The sequence below is a fragment of the Triturus cristatus genome, chromosome 1_2 (genome assembly GCF_964204655.1).
Source record: "Triturus cristatus chromosome 1_2, aTriCri1.1, whole genome shotgun sequence".
Classification (NCBI taxonomy): domain Eukaryota; kingdom Metazoa; phylum Chordata; class Amphibia; order Caudata; family Salamandridae; genus Triturus; species Triturus cristatus.
Genome location: NC_140580.1, coordinates 154,943,517 through 154,963,455, shown reverse-complemented (window position 1 = coordinate 154,963,455; position 19,939 = coordinate 154,943,517).

Genomic DNA, 19,939 nt, shown 5'->3' with positions numbered 1-19,939 from the left:
TGATCAGGGGTAAACTAATTGGAATTAAGGCGAGAATAAACAAGAAGACGAACCTGAGAATAAACCAACTCGAGAAAGAGATAAAAAGGTTAGAACCAGATCACGTAAAAGTCACAAATGACAATGTACTCCTAGCGAGACTAACACAGAACAAATATGAGTATAACAAAATCCTGAGCAAGAGGGCAGGGCTTTGCAAAGCCAACAGAGCGGGGAAACTACTGGCATCCTACCTGAAACACAAACGCAACCAGTTTGCGATCTCAACAATCACAGACTCAAACAACAAAACACATACAAGACACAAGGAGATCCTCAATACATTCCAGGAGTTCTACTCAGAGCTATATAGGACAGATCAGACCCTCAATCAAGAAGAATGCACAAGATACCTCAACAGAATAGGGCTCCCAAAGTTAGACACAGTAGACACAGTAAGACTAGGCCAGGAATTCATCTACACGGAAATCGAAATGGCAGTCAAGTCACTAAAAAAGACGGGTACACTGCTGATTTCTATAAGACCTTTTTAACCTAATTAATCCCAACCATGAAAAGGGTCTTTAACCATGCTGCGACTACAGGGATGGTACCCCACTCCATGACAGAGGCTAATATAATAGTCATCCCAAAGGAGGGTAAAGACCACCAACTACCAAAAAATTACAGACCCATATCCCTCATCAATGTGGATTGTAAAATCTATGCCAAAATCCTGGGGGTCAAACTAAACACGGTCCTCTCCAAATTAATAAGCAACTTCCAAGTCGGATTCATGTGCAACCGTATATGTAGCGATAACACACAGCTTTTCTGCCATATACTAGAACAAGTCTCCACCAAACCAGTGCCGGCAGTAGCTATTGCATTGGACGCAGAAAAGGCCTTCAATAAGGTCTCCTGGGCCTTCCTAGAGCAATGTATGCAGGCCTTCAACCTAGGGAAGTCATACATACGGATGATTATGGCCCTTTATCAGACCCCGTCAGCCCGTATTACAGTTAACGGCACACTCTCTGACCCCTTCACACTGCAGCAAGGAACCAGACAGGGTTGCCCACTGTCCCCGGCACTCTTCCTGCTGGCCCTTGAACCCCTCATCCAGGACATAAAACTAAACTCTAGCATAAAAGGGGTCGATATCAATGGAACCTTAGTAAAACTAGCTGCGTACGCAGATCATATTCTGATAATAACAGAACAACCAAAGGCCTCGATAAGGGCTCTCATGACCACAATAGCAGAATACTCCAGGCTATCATGGTATAAACTAAACAATGAAAAATCTGAATGTAAACCATTAAACATCCACTGCACGAGAGACACTCTAGGGGACTCGGGTTTGACCTGGCAGACGGGACACATCAAATACTTAGGAATATATTTCGGTACCGACCTAATCAACACTCTACACTACAATGAGAAGTCACTACTAGAAAAAGTTATGAACCCTTTGGATTCCTGGTCCCCGAAATTCGTAACATGGTGGGGGAGGATCGAAATGATAAAGATGATGATCACCCCAATGATTAACTACCTGATAAGCATGCTTCCACTCCTACTCACAGACGATTTCCACCGGAAAATTGATAACATGCTCACCAAATTCATCTGGCACGGTAAGAAGGCAAGGATTAGCATTAAGAAACTGAGATTAGAGAAAATCCAGGAGGGGTGAACCTAGCAGACTTCAGGGTCTTCCAACTAGCCTTCCTAGCAAAACAGGGAGCTTACTGGGTGCCCCGGAGACCGACTACATACCAGTATGGCTACAGGGAGAGAAGGCCATTCTGAACAACCTGAGCCTACCGGCCCTACTAATGAAAAATTCATACCCCTACATATCCAAACATATCTTTAAAAATACGAACATCGCACTCCTAAAAGTCGACAAGAAGATGGTAGTAGGCATCAAAGGGTCTAAGTCAGAATCATTGTGGGCGAATAGAAAGCTTAAGTACAAAGGGAAAAGTCTTACCTTCGACACATGGATAGAAAAAGATATATGCTACCCGCACCAACTCGAGGATGGTGAATACCCCATTACCTTCTCCGACCTAAAATCAAGCGCCACCACCTAAAAGACATAGACCTATACAGATTCCTAAAGATAAGAGCAGCCTTAACAAAGAGAAATCTAACTAGCACACAACCCTCGATCTTCCGATATGTAGCAAACATCAATAAACTAGGACACCAAGTCTCGCAAATATACAAGCTTCTACGCCCAAAAGCCAACAAACTAAATGCCAAAACAATGGCATACTGGGATAAACAGACCAACACCCCGCTAAATGAACAGGAGTGGAAAACTCTGTGGGCCTTGGCCACGCGAAATAAGATCACCCCAGCCCAAGCACAAGCGAAATTCTGGCTACTCCATAAAGCTTTCTGGACCCCAGCCCGACTACTCACACTAGGTCCCAGGGAGGACTCCCTCTGCTGGAACTGCAACAAAGAGAAAAGGGACCTAGCACACCTTATCTTTCAATGCCCAGCACTCAAGGTGTTCTGGGGAATGGTATTTGATTTCATCAACAATGTGTTTAACTGCAAACTAGCGAGGGAGTTCTCCTCCCTCACCACAGTGTTTATGTGAACAAATCTTTCCTCTGAGAGAGATAAGGACCTAATGGACCTATTACTGACAGCTGTGGTTAAACTAGTACTATCCAACTGGAAAGACACAAGCAAAACTAGCTATAAAGGATGGATCAACTGGGTCACACACCTCAGAGGAGCGGACCGCATGGCGCTGCAGTATTCGACCTGGAAAGCGTCCTCGAGGGGGTTGTGGGAAGCTCTGGACATGTTCCTAGACCCTTATGAACCTCCATAATCAACTGGCCCTCACATCTATTGTACCGACCCACGGACCAAATGCACAGCACAATGCAGAGCCTGGGTGGGCTCCCAGACGGACTCAAGAACCTTGATTTGCTGTAAGACATAATGCAGTTTGTATAACTGGCGCTAATGTAAAGCCAAGAGAATGTATCTCTCTATATGCCTGTCCTATCCATCTTTTTCTTTTATCTCTAACTTTTTTGTCCTTTCCAACTTCCATCTCCTTCACCATCAAAATCTAAGCAGTAATAGGGTAACCACGTATGCAGCATTGTACGAACGTTCTCTGCCATTCGTGGCTAACCCTGCAACAGTATTTGTGATTGAATATGGCATATAAAAAAATAAAAAAAAATAATGCCAACAACCAAGGCCTTTCTTTGTAAATGTGAGTCTCTGTAGTGCTAGTGATAGAAACTATAAAGTGCTATGTGTTTGCATCAAACCTTATTCATGTCTTTGTTGTTCTTTGTCTGTTCTCTTTAGGAAGTAAAAGACCGCAATGTCCGAAATCCGAAGACACAGGTTATTAGGAGGATCTGCTGTCCAAGAGTCGTACCAGGAATTGTCCCTGGAGCCAGGAGAAGCCAACCTGCTCGTTGATTCTAGAGCGTGCAAAGTTATGTATTGCAGTTCTACCACTGCCACCTAAGATTTTTACTTAAACAGTGAAACTGTGAACTCAAGAGTAGATTATAAGCCTACCACTGCCACTAGGGATGTTTGAGCAATAAGGTGCATATATACCATATCCCAAATAATGCACATGTAATATTTCGTCGAGTGAAGCACTTCATAAACCCCGGATGATGCTCTTTTAAAAGAAAAAGGCTCAGTTACATAAGGGACCTTAGTCCATGAGTTTCACATTGTAGGACATGCTGTAGCAAGTGCTGGAACCCTAACAAAGGAACCTTGTCCAAAACTAAAACATATGGTGTAGCTGCAGGGTGTAAATTAAGACAATAAGGTACTGTGAAAAATTGGATCATGTGACCCAGGAACAGGCTGCAGGTACCAAATAGTTATTGCAGGAAAATTCCAACTTTCTAAAAGTGGCATTTTTTAAATTGTAACTTGAAATCTGAAATTACCATCAAAGCAGGTTTTAAATTAAAATTTCTCTGAAACCAAACATAAATTGTTTACCTGTTCCTAATCAAAAGTTAGCACTTATTAAATGTAATAAGGCAACCCAATGCTATCCTATTCACTGTAGTGAAAAGCGAATTTAGGAGTTTTTTTCACTTCCATTACATGTAAAACTTAAAAGTACATATCCAATCTTTCAATTACAATGCATCCTGCCCTTGGGGCTACCTGGGGCCTACCTTAGGGGTGACATAGGTATTAAAAGGGGGGTTTAAGGTTTGGCAAGGGGGTAATTTGTCCAGTCAAATTGGCAGTTTACAACTGCATTCAGCCTGCAATGGAAGGCCTGGGACATACTTTAAGGAGCTGTTTTAGTCGATGGCACGTTAAATGCTCCCGTCCCACTAGTAGCATTTAACTTACAGACTCTGGGTATACGGTATACCGCCTTACTAGGGACTGCTAAGTAAATTAAATAGACCAATCAGGTGTAAGACAAGATTACCATGGTTTAGGAAGTCTGCACAAGCACGTTAGCACTGGTTAGCAGTGCAAAGTGCATAGATTCCTAACGCCAACAAAAATAAATTCAGCAAAATAGAAGTGAAGGCAAAACGTTTGGGGGTAACCCTGCATAGAGGGCCAAGTCCAACAGGTACAGAACATTATTTTACAACTCAAACTGGCCCCTTGCCACCAGGGCAGGCAACATTATTATTATTATGGCAGGTAGGCAGATGGCCCACCTTGGACCCAGTAGAAGTATGGCAAGATGGAGTGGTGGAATTGGCAACCATAGAACTGCTCTTCATATAGGCAGTATGTATAGCAGACTCTCTATTGTTATCGTCTTGAGAACCATCAGTATGTGTCAGGTTATGATAAAACTGAGTAGCACCAGAAGACGACAGTTGGGTGCCGGATCAGGTCTATCCTTAAGTTCCGCATGACAGGGCATCCAAAAACATTTGTCTTGACAAAGCTTCTAAAATACTCTGATAAGGTGTCAATGGCCTTTTCAATCTTCAGAAGTCTTTAGTTACATGACTCAAAAGAATTGACAAGTAGAGATTTCAGTTTCACAGTCCCTTTGTTAAATAGTTCATTCAGACACTCATTTGGAACCGCTGGAGCCACACGCCTCCTTTGGTAGGTTCGATGGGCACCTTATTTAAAAGTCCCTCACTCTTCTTTTTTCTCTTTACAATGTACGGGCAAACACAGGATTGTGGCAGCTCAACTGTTGCACAACTGCTATAGTCATAAGAGCATGCATATTATCAACCAGCAGAGCTGCCAATCATGTGTTATTTGAAGTGTTAGCATGAAATTCAGTGAAGATATTACCAAGTGTTACCATAGTATCTGCATTACTCCCAGCTGGTGCACACCTAGCCAATCCTCCACAATTTCAGTGCTAATTTCCTCTGTGATAGCCCCTACATCTCAGGTGAGAAATGTCATGATGCTTAAACCATTGTGGGGCGCTTGACATCACCAAGGGAAGAAGTAGACTTGTGCTTACCCATATCATTGAAATAAAAAAAAAAAACTAAGAGAGAAGGCGTGATCCATTCCCAGTCGGGCGTGATAGGCACAGACGGGTCCGCTCTTGGCCAGTCTACACCCAGGCATGTGCCCGAGTGGTCCCATGCACATCCCATGCCACAGGAAAACCAGCACTGTAATTACCGCGTATGGGGTTCAATAGCTCACCCTACCATAAGGCTGATGACAGAAATGAGTTCTGATAGATTGTGGGCTTGGTAGGGCCCATATCTATACTCACGTCCCGCACCACAGGAAAATCAGTGCATTAAATAGTGTCCACTGTGCTCAATAGCCCCACCTCCAAAGGGGCTGATGACAGAGATGGATTGTGGCCTTTGTAGGCCCAAGTGCTTACTCGTGTCCCACACTGCTGGAAAACCAGAAAGTTAAATAGCATTCATGGTGCTCAATAGCCCCTCCTCCAACATTGTTGATGACAGAGATAAGTCCTGTTGGACTGTGGTCTTGGTAGTTCCCAAGTTCTTACTCACAATCAATGCAGCGGGATAACAAGTCCATTAAACAGTGCTCACAGTGCTCAATAGTCCCTCCTTCAGTGAGGTTGACATCGGGGATGAGTCCTGATGGTTTGTGGGCAGGGTAGTGCCCAAGTCCTTACTCGCGTCCCTGAATATATTATTCTATTTTCTATCAGGTGTTATCGATGACTAACGTGTGTCACATTATATAGAGACCTATCTCTTTGCTGAGTGTGTGGCATCTGGTCAGACATTGTGGGATAGTTTCTGGTTTATCACATGCATCATATATCATAGGGCAGAGGGTCATCAAAAATGGGTGAATTTGGCCAGTTTTTCAGCCATTAACAAGAAATGTATGTACTTAAGTTTGTGTGTTCAACTTTGACAATGATGCCCCAAATGTTATGTTTTTAGTATGGGCAAACTCCCTTCTTTATTCAAATAATCTTGGCCACTTTCTATCCTGGTTAAATAATTGCTCCTAGGATCCAATGCCCTTTTGAATCCTCCCACTCAAATTAGGGAACGTTTAGATCATCTTTACCTGATCAGGACATTTCTGTGATAATTCACTGTTAGCCAGGAGTAAATTCCATATTTTGCACTAAGTGCAAAGACATGTTCTGGGGTTTTTCTTTTTGAACTATGTTGTGAGCTGTGTAAAACAGAGCCTATTAGCATTACATATTAGATGCATGTCACACAGTAGCAAGGTGGCTTTTAGGTACTCTACAACTTTTCCCAAGGCAGTTCATTGAAAAGTCATGCTATTCATTATTTTTATTATAAAGTGGATCTGGCTTGTCAAATTAAACATTGAACAAGTTGTGATTTAGACTTGCAACATTGCGGGTTTTTTGAAAGACATTCAACACTTGTCTCCTTGCACTAGCATCTTGCACCAGCTACTGAAGCTTTGGATCAATTTGGGACAAGATTTCATGAACCACTGTCAACACGAGGGCAACGCTGCTGCAATTTGCCATTTGCTGATAAGAGGTTTACTCCTTTGTGCTTTTTCTCTGCACAGATCTGAGGCCTGTTTCACCACTAGAGAACATCAAACTGGAGTCAGCCTATGCAGTGCCTCAAGTTACTCAACGTCACCAGAGTGTTTCTAAACAGACCCCTTCCATTGGCTGGTATTCATCACTATGACCATAAAAAGAACCTACATTCCACTACCATACTTTCAATTCCATCCTTGTGTGCTTACATTTTAGACACAGATCCAGGGGCCAATGTGGCACAACTGAATCAGTTACAATCGCTTTTGAGGTGTGTGAGAAAGTGGGATATTAGTTACTGTGGATTAAGGTCCACCAATAGTAATATAGGTACTATTTTGTTAGCTTCAATAAAAGATTTCAACTTAAACCTTAGCACAGCCCTTGGTAGGTAAGGTACAAATCAGCCAGGCTTAACTTGGAGAAAATGTATACATAATGTAGTAATAACAAAATAGTTGAAAGTCAAAAACACAACACAATAAAAATCCTATGACACCTAAATGACAAAAATCTAATAAGGGGATCACAAAATATGAATTTTTAAAGATTCAAGTAGAAATAGTGCCAAAAAGTGCAAACCAGCAATTATAAGCAATAGTCGCGGTAGCCTGGGAAGTAAGTGCGATTTGAGTCCAAACATGATGAAGTACAGGTCAGATACACCCACCAAATTTGCCTCTGTCATAGGCTTTATCTTGAGGCATAAGGTCTCATGTAGATGTTGGCGGGTGTCCCGTTTCTCTGTGAGGGAGAGAGAGTAAAGTACTCTGTAGCTCTGATAGAGGTGCCTCACGCCAAAAATTGAGAAATGACTGCCAAATAAGTAGTCATTTCTTAAAGCATTGGCAGGAACTGCTGTCACAGTGGCTACAGTTAATGCTTTTGGAATGTTGGTGCATGGCTCCATCAACATATGGAGCTTTGCACTAAATTGGTTTCCTTTCTATTTTCAAAAATAAAATATCAAAGTGGGATTTTCTTTTTGAAAATAACAAATAAAATGCTCCCCTCACCATAAGATCCTTCTCTCATGGCAAGGGGAGCATTTAGCTGTTTTCACTGCCTCTTTCATACCAGGGGAAGGTCATTCACTGGTTGGATACTTTTGGCGCCTTTGCTTTATCAAGATTTTTATAATCAGATTTAAGGCCAAATGTATAAAGGTTTAGCAATTCGGTAACCAATCGCAAACTAGTTACCGAATGCTAAACTACGTATTCCAATGTAAGAAAGTCCATTTTGTGGCAATTTTTAGCAAAGCTAAAAAAATCTGAATCACAAATTTTGCGACTCTCAATAGACATTTTTTATTAGGTATTTCCTAATAGCAAATCAGTGTCTGTATCTATCAAGCATTTGCAAATTGAGACTAGCGGCTGAATGATCATTTTTCATGTTCACATAACACAAATAGAAACAGGTGCTCATCATGTGCAAGCTATATAAACAGTGTCAGAATGCATCCGGCCCTTTCGCAATGGCCGCTTTGTATGTGATGGCCAGGAGGATGCGAATGCTAGCTGGTCTGCGAAGGAGGAAGAGGAGGAAGGAATGTAGGGTCAGGATTGCACTCTGTGAACAAACTGAGGAGGAGATTTCAGATAAAGATAGGCTATGTACACAGATTACTTTAATCTTAATAGCTGAGCTTGTCCTCGGCCTAGAAAGAAATGCAAATAGAAATAATGCTGTACCAACTCATGTGCATATACTCTGTTCTCTTCACCTGTTAGCTTTTGGTAGTTACCATGGAATAATAGCAGTTTCAGGTGAAGTGTTCCACAGTGCCTTTTCTCGTTTTTAGAAGGTTTTTTAATATTATTTTGGGGAAAATTAATATTCATATATATATATTCCTAACACACACCACGATTTACAGCAGACCAAATTGTTATTTTACTACTTAACTCAATTCCCATGTTATTAGATGTGTAGATGGGAATCATGTAGCAACATGACCACCATCTGCAATTGACTATCTCTTATTAGAAAAAATAGTTATTCATTAAATATACAGGTTGTGTGTAATGCATCATGTAATATCACATACCTTGTTGCACCTTTTCCAGGCAGCACACACAACTTCTATGAGTTTCAATACATTGCGGTTAGTAATCGTCTATCTAGAGAAGACACTGGTGAGGGGTCTTTGCTTGGTAAGTGTGTTGATTAATTTTAACACAAATGTTTTGATTAGTACTCATTTAAAAACTATTGGAATCAGGAGGCAGTGCTTATGCCTTACATCCAAGGATTTTATCTTCATACCTCAATCCAAGCACCAGAAGTGAGCGAGCGTAAAGCGCTGCTCACAAACACACACTATCAGTTGTAGGGAGTACCTTTGCCCTTCTAAAAAGAGGATTTCACTGTCTTCACAAGAGTGGTGGTGCACTGCAATATAGCCCTGACTCATGCTGAAAAATCATAGCAACCTGTGCTATGATACATAACATACCTACAAGAAAGGGCCACACCACTGTTGGACCAGATTCAGATACGGAGGAGGCAAATCCATTACCCCATCTACCACAAGATGTATCTGGAGCTGCGTATGGCAGAGCATACTAGCCATTATTTTTAAGGTTAGTTGAGCTATAACAAAGCACAATACTACATTTTAGTAAATAATACATTAAACAAAATATACCTTTTGTTTAGATTTTTAGTACTGAAAGTGTTTTATTTTTTATCTCAAAAAGGTAACAATGTTTTACTAAACTTGAATTTGTTGTAAATTACTATTTGTAACAAAAGGCACACAAAATCAGGTAAGTTAAACAAATGTAGCTCACGCTTCCTTCTCCCTCACCCAGCAACTCCTTTGTAGGTGGGTATAACATCAAAAGTTTCAGATACATCACTACTTGCAGCTTGACTGTGAGTGCAATACTCACTCATGCCTTCTGATACAGCGACACTACTGAGGCTTGAAGGCCCTGCACGTACACCTCCGCCTAATTCACCAGTAGCTGTTATTTGAGCGCTTGTATATTTTCTAGGTCACTGGTTACCTGTACTAGGCCAGTTGCAACATCTTTGCTATAGTTCCCTATCTCTATCTGCAAGTTTATAGTGTGCCTTGACAAAGTGGCAGTAGCATGTGCCAGGTGGTTTAGAGATCAGGAAAAGCAATATATGTGTATCATAAATTGATCATTTCTGCGCATATGTGTCACATTTTCAAGATGTAAAACTGTACATAATGTGGTTACTGCATCAATAAACTGATTGAATGTGTCAGCAATTCTTTCTTTGGCCTTCCTTATCTATGTTTGTGAGCTTATTTAAGCAATCTTTGATGGAACAAATGTTTTTATTCATGCCTATTAGCTGTTTATTAACAGCGTTTATATATATATATATTTGTTTAGGTGCTTCACTGCCAAAATGGAAGCCTCTAATCCAGCAAAAAAATCTGCTCTTTCTCCACCATGAGTAGGTGTAACACAAGCAAAAGTTATTTGTTGTTAAGCACTGTAACAGCACTGATTTGATTTCATTTGATTTAAAATGTATGATTTAAAATGTATAAAGCGCAGCAAGGGCATCAAGGCGCTGTAGATCACCCATCAGGAAGAGGTCCACTAGTACACCAGCATCAGAAGAAGCATTACACAGAGAATAGTCTTAAGCGCCTTCCTATAGGGCAGGAGCTGAGGGATGCCATTTTTGCATTTTCCTGTCCATACAGCAGGTTGTGGCATCTCTCTGACTGTTGTATGCTCCCCTGAGTCTTCGGAAAAGTCTGGCAGTTAAGAGACTGCTGTTCTGTTTCGTGATGGCACAAGTGATGATGTAGTAGATGAGGGCTCACTGCCTCCCTCTAGAAGCTGCTTTATGTGACATATTGAAATGTCTATATAATTTTCCTGAAAGTCAGAATGTGTTAGACCTGCCTGCCTTAGGGTGGTCTTCCCCCCAACATTTTAGCTACCTCATAAATCTTTTCTGACCTTGTTTTTGCTGGCCTTAGAACACATGACCACTGCTAACAAGTGCTAAAGTGTTTGTGCTCTGTCCTGTAAACATGGTAATAATGGGGTATCCCCAATTGTCATATTTAATTTACTGATAAAAATCCCTATTAAAGTGATCTTACATGTGCCCAGGCCCTGTAAATTCAATGCTACTAGTGGGCCAGCAGCACTGATTGTGCCACCCACTAAAGTAGCCCTTTGAACATGTCTAAGGCCTGCCCTTACAGAGCCTGCGTGTGCAGTTTTCAACTTTAAATATCACATTCATGGCTGCCACTAGCTAGTGGGTGGGAATTACTTCTGCCTCTTTCCTAATAAATGTGGTAAAAGTTCACAGGGGTAATCCTTGCAAATTTTGCAGCAGTACCTGTTTGCTCTGTGACAAACAATCCCACAGTGCCCTCATTCACTAAATTCAAGATGAATGTGCAGAGCTTATGCACCCATCCAGAGGTGTGGTCAAGGTAATGAAAAGCCCCTCCTCTGCAGTTACTCCAAACCCGCTCTGGAGGCACCTTTCCTCAATTGAGTTTGGTGCCTGCCTGACTGTAAGAAAGGGGCCTGTTCAGGTGTCATCTAACATCTGCTTGTGACAGGGGAGGCCTCTTCAATTAAATTACATTGCTGGACATAGCCCAACTGTTCTTCCTGTCTGGGGCACAAAAACACCTCTCCATACCAAGGACATTGTTTCTGCTCTCAGAGAAGTTTATACTCCTCATCAGGGCTAAGCACTCACTGTGCCACTGCTAATGCAAATTAGTCTTTAGGAGTTTTATACATGGAAAAGGTAACTTTCTAAAAGTTATCTACCTTAACTTTTATTGAAAATCGGTCTTCACCATTTGGTTGGGCTTTTAATAAATAATATAAATAGTGGTTTCATATTTCTAGGGAGCATTATTAATATTTTCTGCTACTTACTAGTGTTTCTCTAAGTGCCAGCCAGCTTTGCTAAAGTGAAAATAGATTGTCGGTGCTAGTTACTGTAAGAACATGTTAACTTTAAAAGTCCACTTACAATGGCCTATGAGCTTCAAGGCCTACATAGGGGTGACTTATTAGTATTTAAAAGGAAGGAATGGTTTGTTTGACAGGATGAGCTGCAGGTTTTATTGCAGGTGCCAGGAGAGTGAATGGTGCGTAGGTGAAATTTCACTTTCCATGCCATGGATGTACTTTTGGCACTATATACTATCGCCTTAAACAAAAGTTAAATATGTCAATAAAGATTTAGCAATGATTTAGGGGTCACAGCTCATGTACTGGGGCCTACTTAGCAGTGTCCTTGTAGCACATGGTTGACAGGTCTGTTTGAAGAACTCCAGCACAAAATTAGTTTGCAAAATGTAGTTTCTTTATTACGAATAAAATCCCACGATAACCGGAACATCCAGGCAAGTCAAGAAATCACAGGAAACTGACTCTACTTGAGGATTCCAGAAATCACCAGGTATTCCAAGAGAACATAATGACACAAATAAATGACATTACATCATTAAAAGATTAAAGTGAACAGAACCCCAATACTGCATCACCCCCTTCCTCACACAAAAAAAAAAAAAAAAATCAACTAAAAGTAATAATTAAGATAAATCCTAATCCTGCAGTTTAGCAGGTAATTTGACAATATGTGAACTGCAGTTTCTAACATCCTCACCAATACTTACAGCATTTTTGCAGACAGAAGTTCCTTCGTCAACTCTCAGTGAACAATTTTGGGAAGAACCAGAGTCAGATTTCTCACTGTTCAGAACAGAAACAGTTTGCAGTTTTTGAGAATCATAACAATGACCAGACAAATTAGTTGTTCTCATAAAATCAATTTCCTTTTCATTTAAGCAAGTGTGAAAATAAATTTCTGCTTGAGTGTCAGAAATAGGAACCACACTGTTCATGTTTCATTATCATTTGCCCTGTAGCAACACCAAAGCCTTACTCATCTTAACCACCTTGACAGGCAATGCCAATTTCAAAAACTCTGAAAGGTTTCCTAATCAAAATCTAATGATCCACATTGATTTCAATATTTTTCACATTTTTACTGCAGTCATAGATTCTTTTCTGTGCATCCAGTTTCCACATTACTCCGTCTCTCATAGACCACCCTTCCACATCATTTCCAAATTACTAATTATCTCTAGAAACAATACTTAAACAAATCTGTTTTTCACACGTCAACTCCAATGATATTTGATAAAAACTCTTTAGATCTCTCCTGATTTTTCACAGCAGGCCAACCTACTCTGATGTAGTGAGACACTTTTTGCAAAATATTATCATTTGCTGTCATCCATTCATCCTCAGATATGATTCCTTTGGAGGCAGCAAAAGGATATCCACTACTGCCATGACACATTGACTATTATTGTCACGGACAGAAAATTCAGGGAGAGGTAAAGGAAGCATGACAAACAATCTGGACGAAACTTCCTGTCAATCTGTATGTAGTCATATCATACTCTTGGAGATTGGAAAGCAGTGGTCCTAATCATGTTGATGCTTTCTCTTCACCGTTAGCAGTCAAGAGATAGATTAATGGCCTGTGATCAGTGTACACATCAAAAGAAGTGGCCCAAGTGTAAGTCTTAAATATTTGCACCGCCCAAACACAAGATAACGCCTCACGCTCAGTAGTACTGTAACTAATTTCCATTTAATTAAGCATTCTAGAAGCAAAAGTAACGGTGCTTTCTTTACATTCCACCTATTGACCAAAGGCTGCACCAAACTCTTTAAGGCTGTCATCGACTGTGATAAAAGATTTCCCACTATATACATACGCACTCAATGCCGGAGCATTCGAGACTAGGTTCTTGATATCCTCAAAAGCCTTGTTGACCTGAATAGACCAGTGACATAGTACCCTTTTTAAGTAAGGACCTTAAAGGTTGAACTGTTAGGGCATATTCAAGTACAAAGCGAGCATAATATGAGCATAAACCCAAAAATGAGCATTAGAAATCTTTATCTGATGGCGGTGGTGTTTCTTTATGGTTTCAACATTGCATAATTAAATAGTGTGGCCCAGATAATTAACCTACTGAACCAAAAGATTGCATTTTTCTGGTTTCACAGTCATGCAGCTTTCATCTAAATCATGTATTACCTTTCCAAGAACCTCAATATGTTCCCCTCTTCTCTTAAGGAATATCAAAACATCATCTTGGAATGTGTGTACATTTGTCAGGTCTCCAAATAAGGAATCGATCATTATCTTAAACACACTAGCTGTCAATGCAAGACTAAATGGGAGCCACATATATTTAACAGCACTATGAAGTGTAACAAAGGTAGTAAGGAATTTGATGATATGCTGTATGTAAATCAATTGTGGAGAAATACTTAGCTTCCCCAATATTAGCAATCATCTCCTAAATACAAGGTAAAGGGTGGCAAGTCACTAAAATGTTCTAATTGAGAGATCTTAAATTCATACAAAGCCTCAATTCCCCCAGACCATTTCCTGGTCAAAACCACTGGAGAAACCCACTCCGAGGAATCTCTAGGTGTTATAACAATTTCAGAACATAATTTTTCTAGAAGTACTTTCAGGTCAGTTTTCCACACTCATCGTTATAGGTCTTATGGGTGTAGCATTTTTTTCAATTTAATTTCATGCTCGAACCCTTTAACTCCACTAATTTTATTTTTAATAACTTTGGTGAAACTTAGAAAATATTAACTGTATAATATCCTGATCAGTGCTCACAGATAAAGCCAGCATTTCTCCTAAAACAACCGAAAGGACCTAGGCGCAAAATAATTCCTAACTTTGCTAAATTCATCCTACCAATAATGTTCCTACATTTAATTGCCACATACATTTTTGTCAAACTGCATCTCCCCAGACCCTCCAATGATGACACGAAATACCCAAGTAGGTCAATATATTGTCCACCAAAGCTTTTGGATTGAAATCAGGTTGAACAAGACTTAAAGAATTCGGTTACAGTTTATTAAAGTTGTGTCAGCCAAGATTGTGACAGGTCCCCCTGAATCTGCAATTTTTATCACCTGCTTCCTTTCTATTGTAGCTTGACACAAAAGTCCTTTGATTTTCATGTGAGTCTGAGTACCAATCGGCATATCCACAGTCAAAAGAACATTAGTAAATCTCTGTACACATTCCTGCAGCCCTTCAGTATTATCACACACATTGACATAACTTATTTTGACAGTGTCTGAACCATTATCCAATCCCTTACAAACAGCCTAAAATGCCCAATCCTTCAGTAACAATTATATCTTTTTTCACAGGATGAACTATTTCCTATATAATGTCTAGAACCACACCTATAGCAGCTATTCTGCCCTCTTCTGCTTTTGTTGTGCTTATAATTCACATCACAAATAGGATTCGCTTCAGAAACATAACTAAGAGGTGATAAACCACCCTGATTTTACATAACGTCTGTACAAATAATGGACCTTTTGAGAAAAAAGGGTTTCTACATGTTAACAATTGCTCCTGGATTTTTTTACAAAAAGAATTAAAACAAATTGGTCTTGCATATAAATATCAACATTGTTCTCAAATTCACATGTTGAAGCCGGAATTCTCAATGCAGCAATATACCCCTCTACAGTTTCTTCACTTGATTGCTTTCATTTAAGAAAGATTGTGCCTCTCAAGAAGCACATTTCACTCCTTGGATTACATTCTGTGCATTCTCTCTTTTGCTCCCAAATAAACATTCCAAGCGTGTTTCCCTCTATGGGAAAATTGTCAAAAATTATTTTACCTGCAATTCCTAATTTATTAAAAAGTAACACTATTTTCCTTGAAGCTCAAAGTCATTGGCATCAATTGCTGCAAGGTAATTCTCAAATATGCGCAACCATTCCTTCTAATTAAGCTCTGGTTTACCAGCCTTTTGGAGAAATGGTGGTAGTTGTATAATTATTTGACTTGCTACCTTGAGTAAAATGCAACAAAATCAATAACAAATCGTACCTTAAATATTCTCAGTAGTGAGGGCTTTGTGTTTGAATGTAACCGATTCCACAACAGAATTTGTAGATCAGATTTGACTCCAAGAAGTGAAGAACAATGATGAGAAAGTTTTTTAAGTCTTCAATATATGCTGATATGTTCCCAATTCAAAATGGCAGCCAGAGTCTCATGTCAGACGCACGTCAGAAAAATCACAAGGCCACCAATATATTCAGATATGGGTCCAATACAATATGTTCGCCTGCGTCCCATGTCGGACGCATGCTTCCAACTGTAGAAGGCCTACAGGAGTAATGCTGTGTAACATCAGGCATCCTACTTCAGACACACACTCCACTCTGCGCTAGGCCTTCTGGGGCAAGCCTGAGTGACCAAGCGGTGGTGCGAAGGATTCACAGGACACACACAGATGAGTGGCTATTGCTACTCTGCCTAGTAAGTCAATTCTTTTTGGAAAATAAAATAAAATGTTCACCTCTGAGTAGGTCCTGAAGAAAGCAAGGCAGTCAGACAGTCCAACTAGTCAGGCACTACTAGTAACCTGGAACCATTTCCTGATTATCTTCGTCAAAACTCTCAGTTCAGTGCAGGACTCTCATCATCTGTCAGTGGGTTTGTTTCAGGAGCCTGCCACACCCCACTCCTGGTACAAATATGCAGAATGTGGTTAACAGGGCAATTTGAAGAACTAGAGGGCAAAATTTTGTTTCTTTATTATGAATAAGGACCCACGACAACTAGAACATCCAGGCAACTCAAGGAACCACAAGCAACTGACTCTAACTGAGGATTCCAGAACCCACCAAGTAATCCAAGCGAGAATAATGGCACACACAAAAGAAATGATATCATTAAAAGATTAAAGTGAATAGAACCCCAATACTACAATCCTATTGCATGAAGTCAAAAAACCACACAATAAAAGTACTCTCTCACAAGATGCTTGTGACTGATCAATGGCTTGTCACCGCAATTGCGTTCACAAACCACTGACATATGCCATTACAACTAGCAATTATGATGGGATGCCCCTTTCAACCCCATTGAAGTTTGGAATAGATGGAAAAATACATTTTGTGATTTGGAAAGTCTTGCAAAATGAGTTTAGTACATTGCACATGACACATTTTCTTTTCTCTATCACACACAGACAAACACCTGGGTCATCAACAGGAAGAGGGGAAAATAAGTAAAAACAACCCCGCTGGAATGGGATATTCCTTTTTAAGGGTGCTTTTCCTTACCCACCAAAGGAGGCATCTGGAATCTCCTCACACCATGATAGCTGATCACGGTGCGGGCTACAATGAAGGGGAGCTCTGAGGATATCTTGTAGCGATATGGTAGATACCCTGTTGTGAGCCAAAGGGTGTTGAGGAGGACAGAGCGTGCAAAAAATGATACAGTCATTAAGACTGGCTCCAGGGTGTGCTTACACCTTTATTAATGCTACCCTGGGTCAGGATTAAAACAAGGGACACTAAAGGTGGGAATACGACATGCTTGGATGTGTCCCCAGAAAAGTCCAACATCTTTCTGCCATGTTACCCTCAAAAGAGGTGTTCTGATATTCGTCAGGACTTATAGAGACAAGTCCTTCTGCTAAAGTAAATATGTTCATGTGAAATAATACTAACCTCACAGGGCTCCATTGGCAAATTCAGAGGGGATCCACTGTCAGTCAACCTATACAGGAATTAAAACAGCTAGGTTACCATTCAGAAAAACAGTGGCAACTTTCCCATTGTGCCACTGGTCACCCAAGCGAAAGTGATGAATTCAATAAATTAAGAAAACTTCATGTCTAAGGGGGTCATTATGATGTCGGGCGGAATCACTTCCGACCGACACTGACTCGGTCATGGGACCGGCCGACACCCAGTCGGCGGTCCTGACCGCCCCATTAAGATGCGAAAAGAACACTGTTTGGTCGCATGCCTATATTTCACTATGGGAGCATGCATTATGGCTGTACACCGGCCGTAATGCATGCTGGAATAGTGAATGCATGCGCATTTGTGAGGAAGTCGTAGGCGCGAGAAGGAAGAGGGAGCCCCGGGACACCGCAGCTCAGGTAAGTTATTTAATTTACTTGTACATTGTTTTTTAAAAGTTTAACATTATATTTAATGTATTTTAAAAGTGGGCGGGAGGGAGGTGGGTGGCGGGCAACTCGCTCGGCAACGGGTGTGAGTAGCTTCCATGCCCTACGCCTACTTCGCGGATCGCGAAGTAGGCAAAGCTACGCACACTCCACGGCCGGAGCGTAGCACTGAGTCCAGGGTTAGTTACTACCCGCTTCCGACTGGCAGACGGGCTCTCCGAGCCCGTCGGAAGCCAGCCGGAATGACCGGTCGATTACCTTTCTGACCGCCTCCATTGTAATGTGTGCCAGCTGCTTGCACCCATTGCGCAGGCACACTTCAAGGAGTCCTATTTGCTCACCCTGGATCCCGCACAAGACCAGAGTGAAGCAACTACTAGCACGCAGACTAATATGACAGTCACTAGCATCTCACAAAACAGGAGTAAATGTAGTGGGTAGGCTGCAGAGTACTCCTCAATAGCCTATCCAAGATAACAAGATAAGTGTGCAAAGAATACATGTATTAAAAGAGCTGATTAAAGTGGGGAACCAATGCAGTACTGGTAAGAATCTTTAATTTATGTCCTTTAGAATTGCTTCACCAAGGGTGTCATAAATAGACATAAAGTATTAATTAGCCACCAGAGAATGAACCTGATTGTGCCTAAATTCAAACAAAATTTTAAAAAAAGTCAAAGGAGTGAACAATAAAAGTAGACTGTGAATAATGCAGGTGCCAGGAATCCCTGAAAAATTGATTGTCATCTCCCCAAGCCACAATGGAAAAGGGAAATAAAAGCACCACGGCTCTGTCATATGCCATCCAAAGTAATTACAGACCCCCACCCCCGATATTACTAGCACAAAATGTGCATGCGCAAAGACAAACTCAGGTGCCAAATCCGTGCATTGTAAACATCAGCAAAGAACCAAGCCTGGGTGGAGTTTGAGTTGCGGTGGTACATGGAGCTCCGTGAAGCGGTAAAAAAACTCCGCTGTGTTGAGTTACGCTAGCGGGCAGAGTTGCTTGTTCCGCCCATTCGAGTGACGTTTCTGGGGGGAAAATTGCGCAAACTGCACCACGCAGTCAGGAATTGGCACGGCCATCTTTTTTTCTTCTCTCTGTTACGGTGCTGGGGCCTTCTTCATCCTGCCTTAATCTTTTCAATCCTTCTATCTCAAAACTTTTTTCTGATCTTTTTTATTTATTATCTTTCTCTGTGTCTTCCTAAGTGTATATTTTGTGTTGTATTCTACTTTTGGTGTGTTTTTTTACTGCGTTTTGTACTGTTTTTCTATATCCCTTTCTTTCTAATTTTTTTAACTTCCTTTCTTCTTCTCCTACCTTCATTTTTTCTTTATACATTTTCTTTTCCACCCCCAGCATCATTTCAGAGAGTGCGACCCAGGTAAAGTGGAGCCGCCTTCCTTGCGCCCAGAAGGGGTGCAGCCCCGGGCCTTGCTTTCGGAGGTGGAGGTGGCAGCACTTGTTTTTTTGTACAGCACCACCTCCCCTCCACCCTGGCAGCAGGCGGCAGGCCTGGGTCTGGGTACAGGCTTCGGTAGCGCCAGTAGGGGTGGACGAGGTTGGACTGGGCAGTGTATCATTGCTCTGGGGTCCGGCGCACCCATAACAAACTTTCTCACTGGTAGTCCGATATCCTGGACCGAGAGTAGGACCTGCTGGGCCTGCTAGGGGCTTGGTGAGTAGCTAATTATGGGGCATATGCATCAACATTGGCATTTGCGATTCCTTATTAGCGAAAAATAAGGATTCGCTAATAAGGAATAGCAAAAGGCTATGCATGTAGGAATCGCTATTCAAATAGCGATTCCTTAACTTTCCTTAATTGCTACTAGCAAATTGCGAGTAGCAATTAAGGAATGCCATCCCAATCATTCCTATGGGCCTCCAGGCCCATAGGAATGAATCG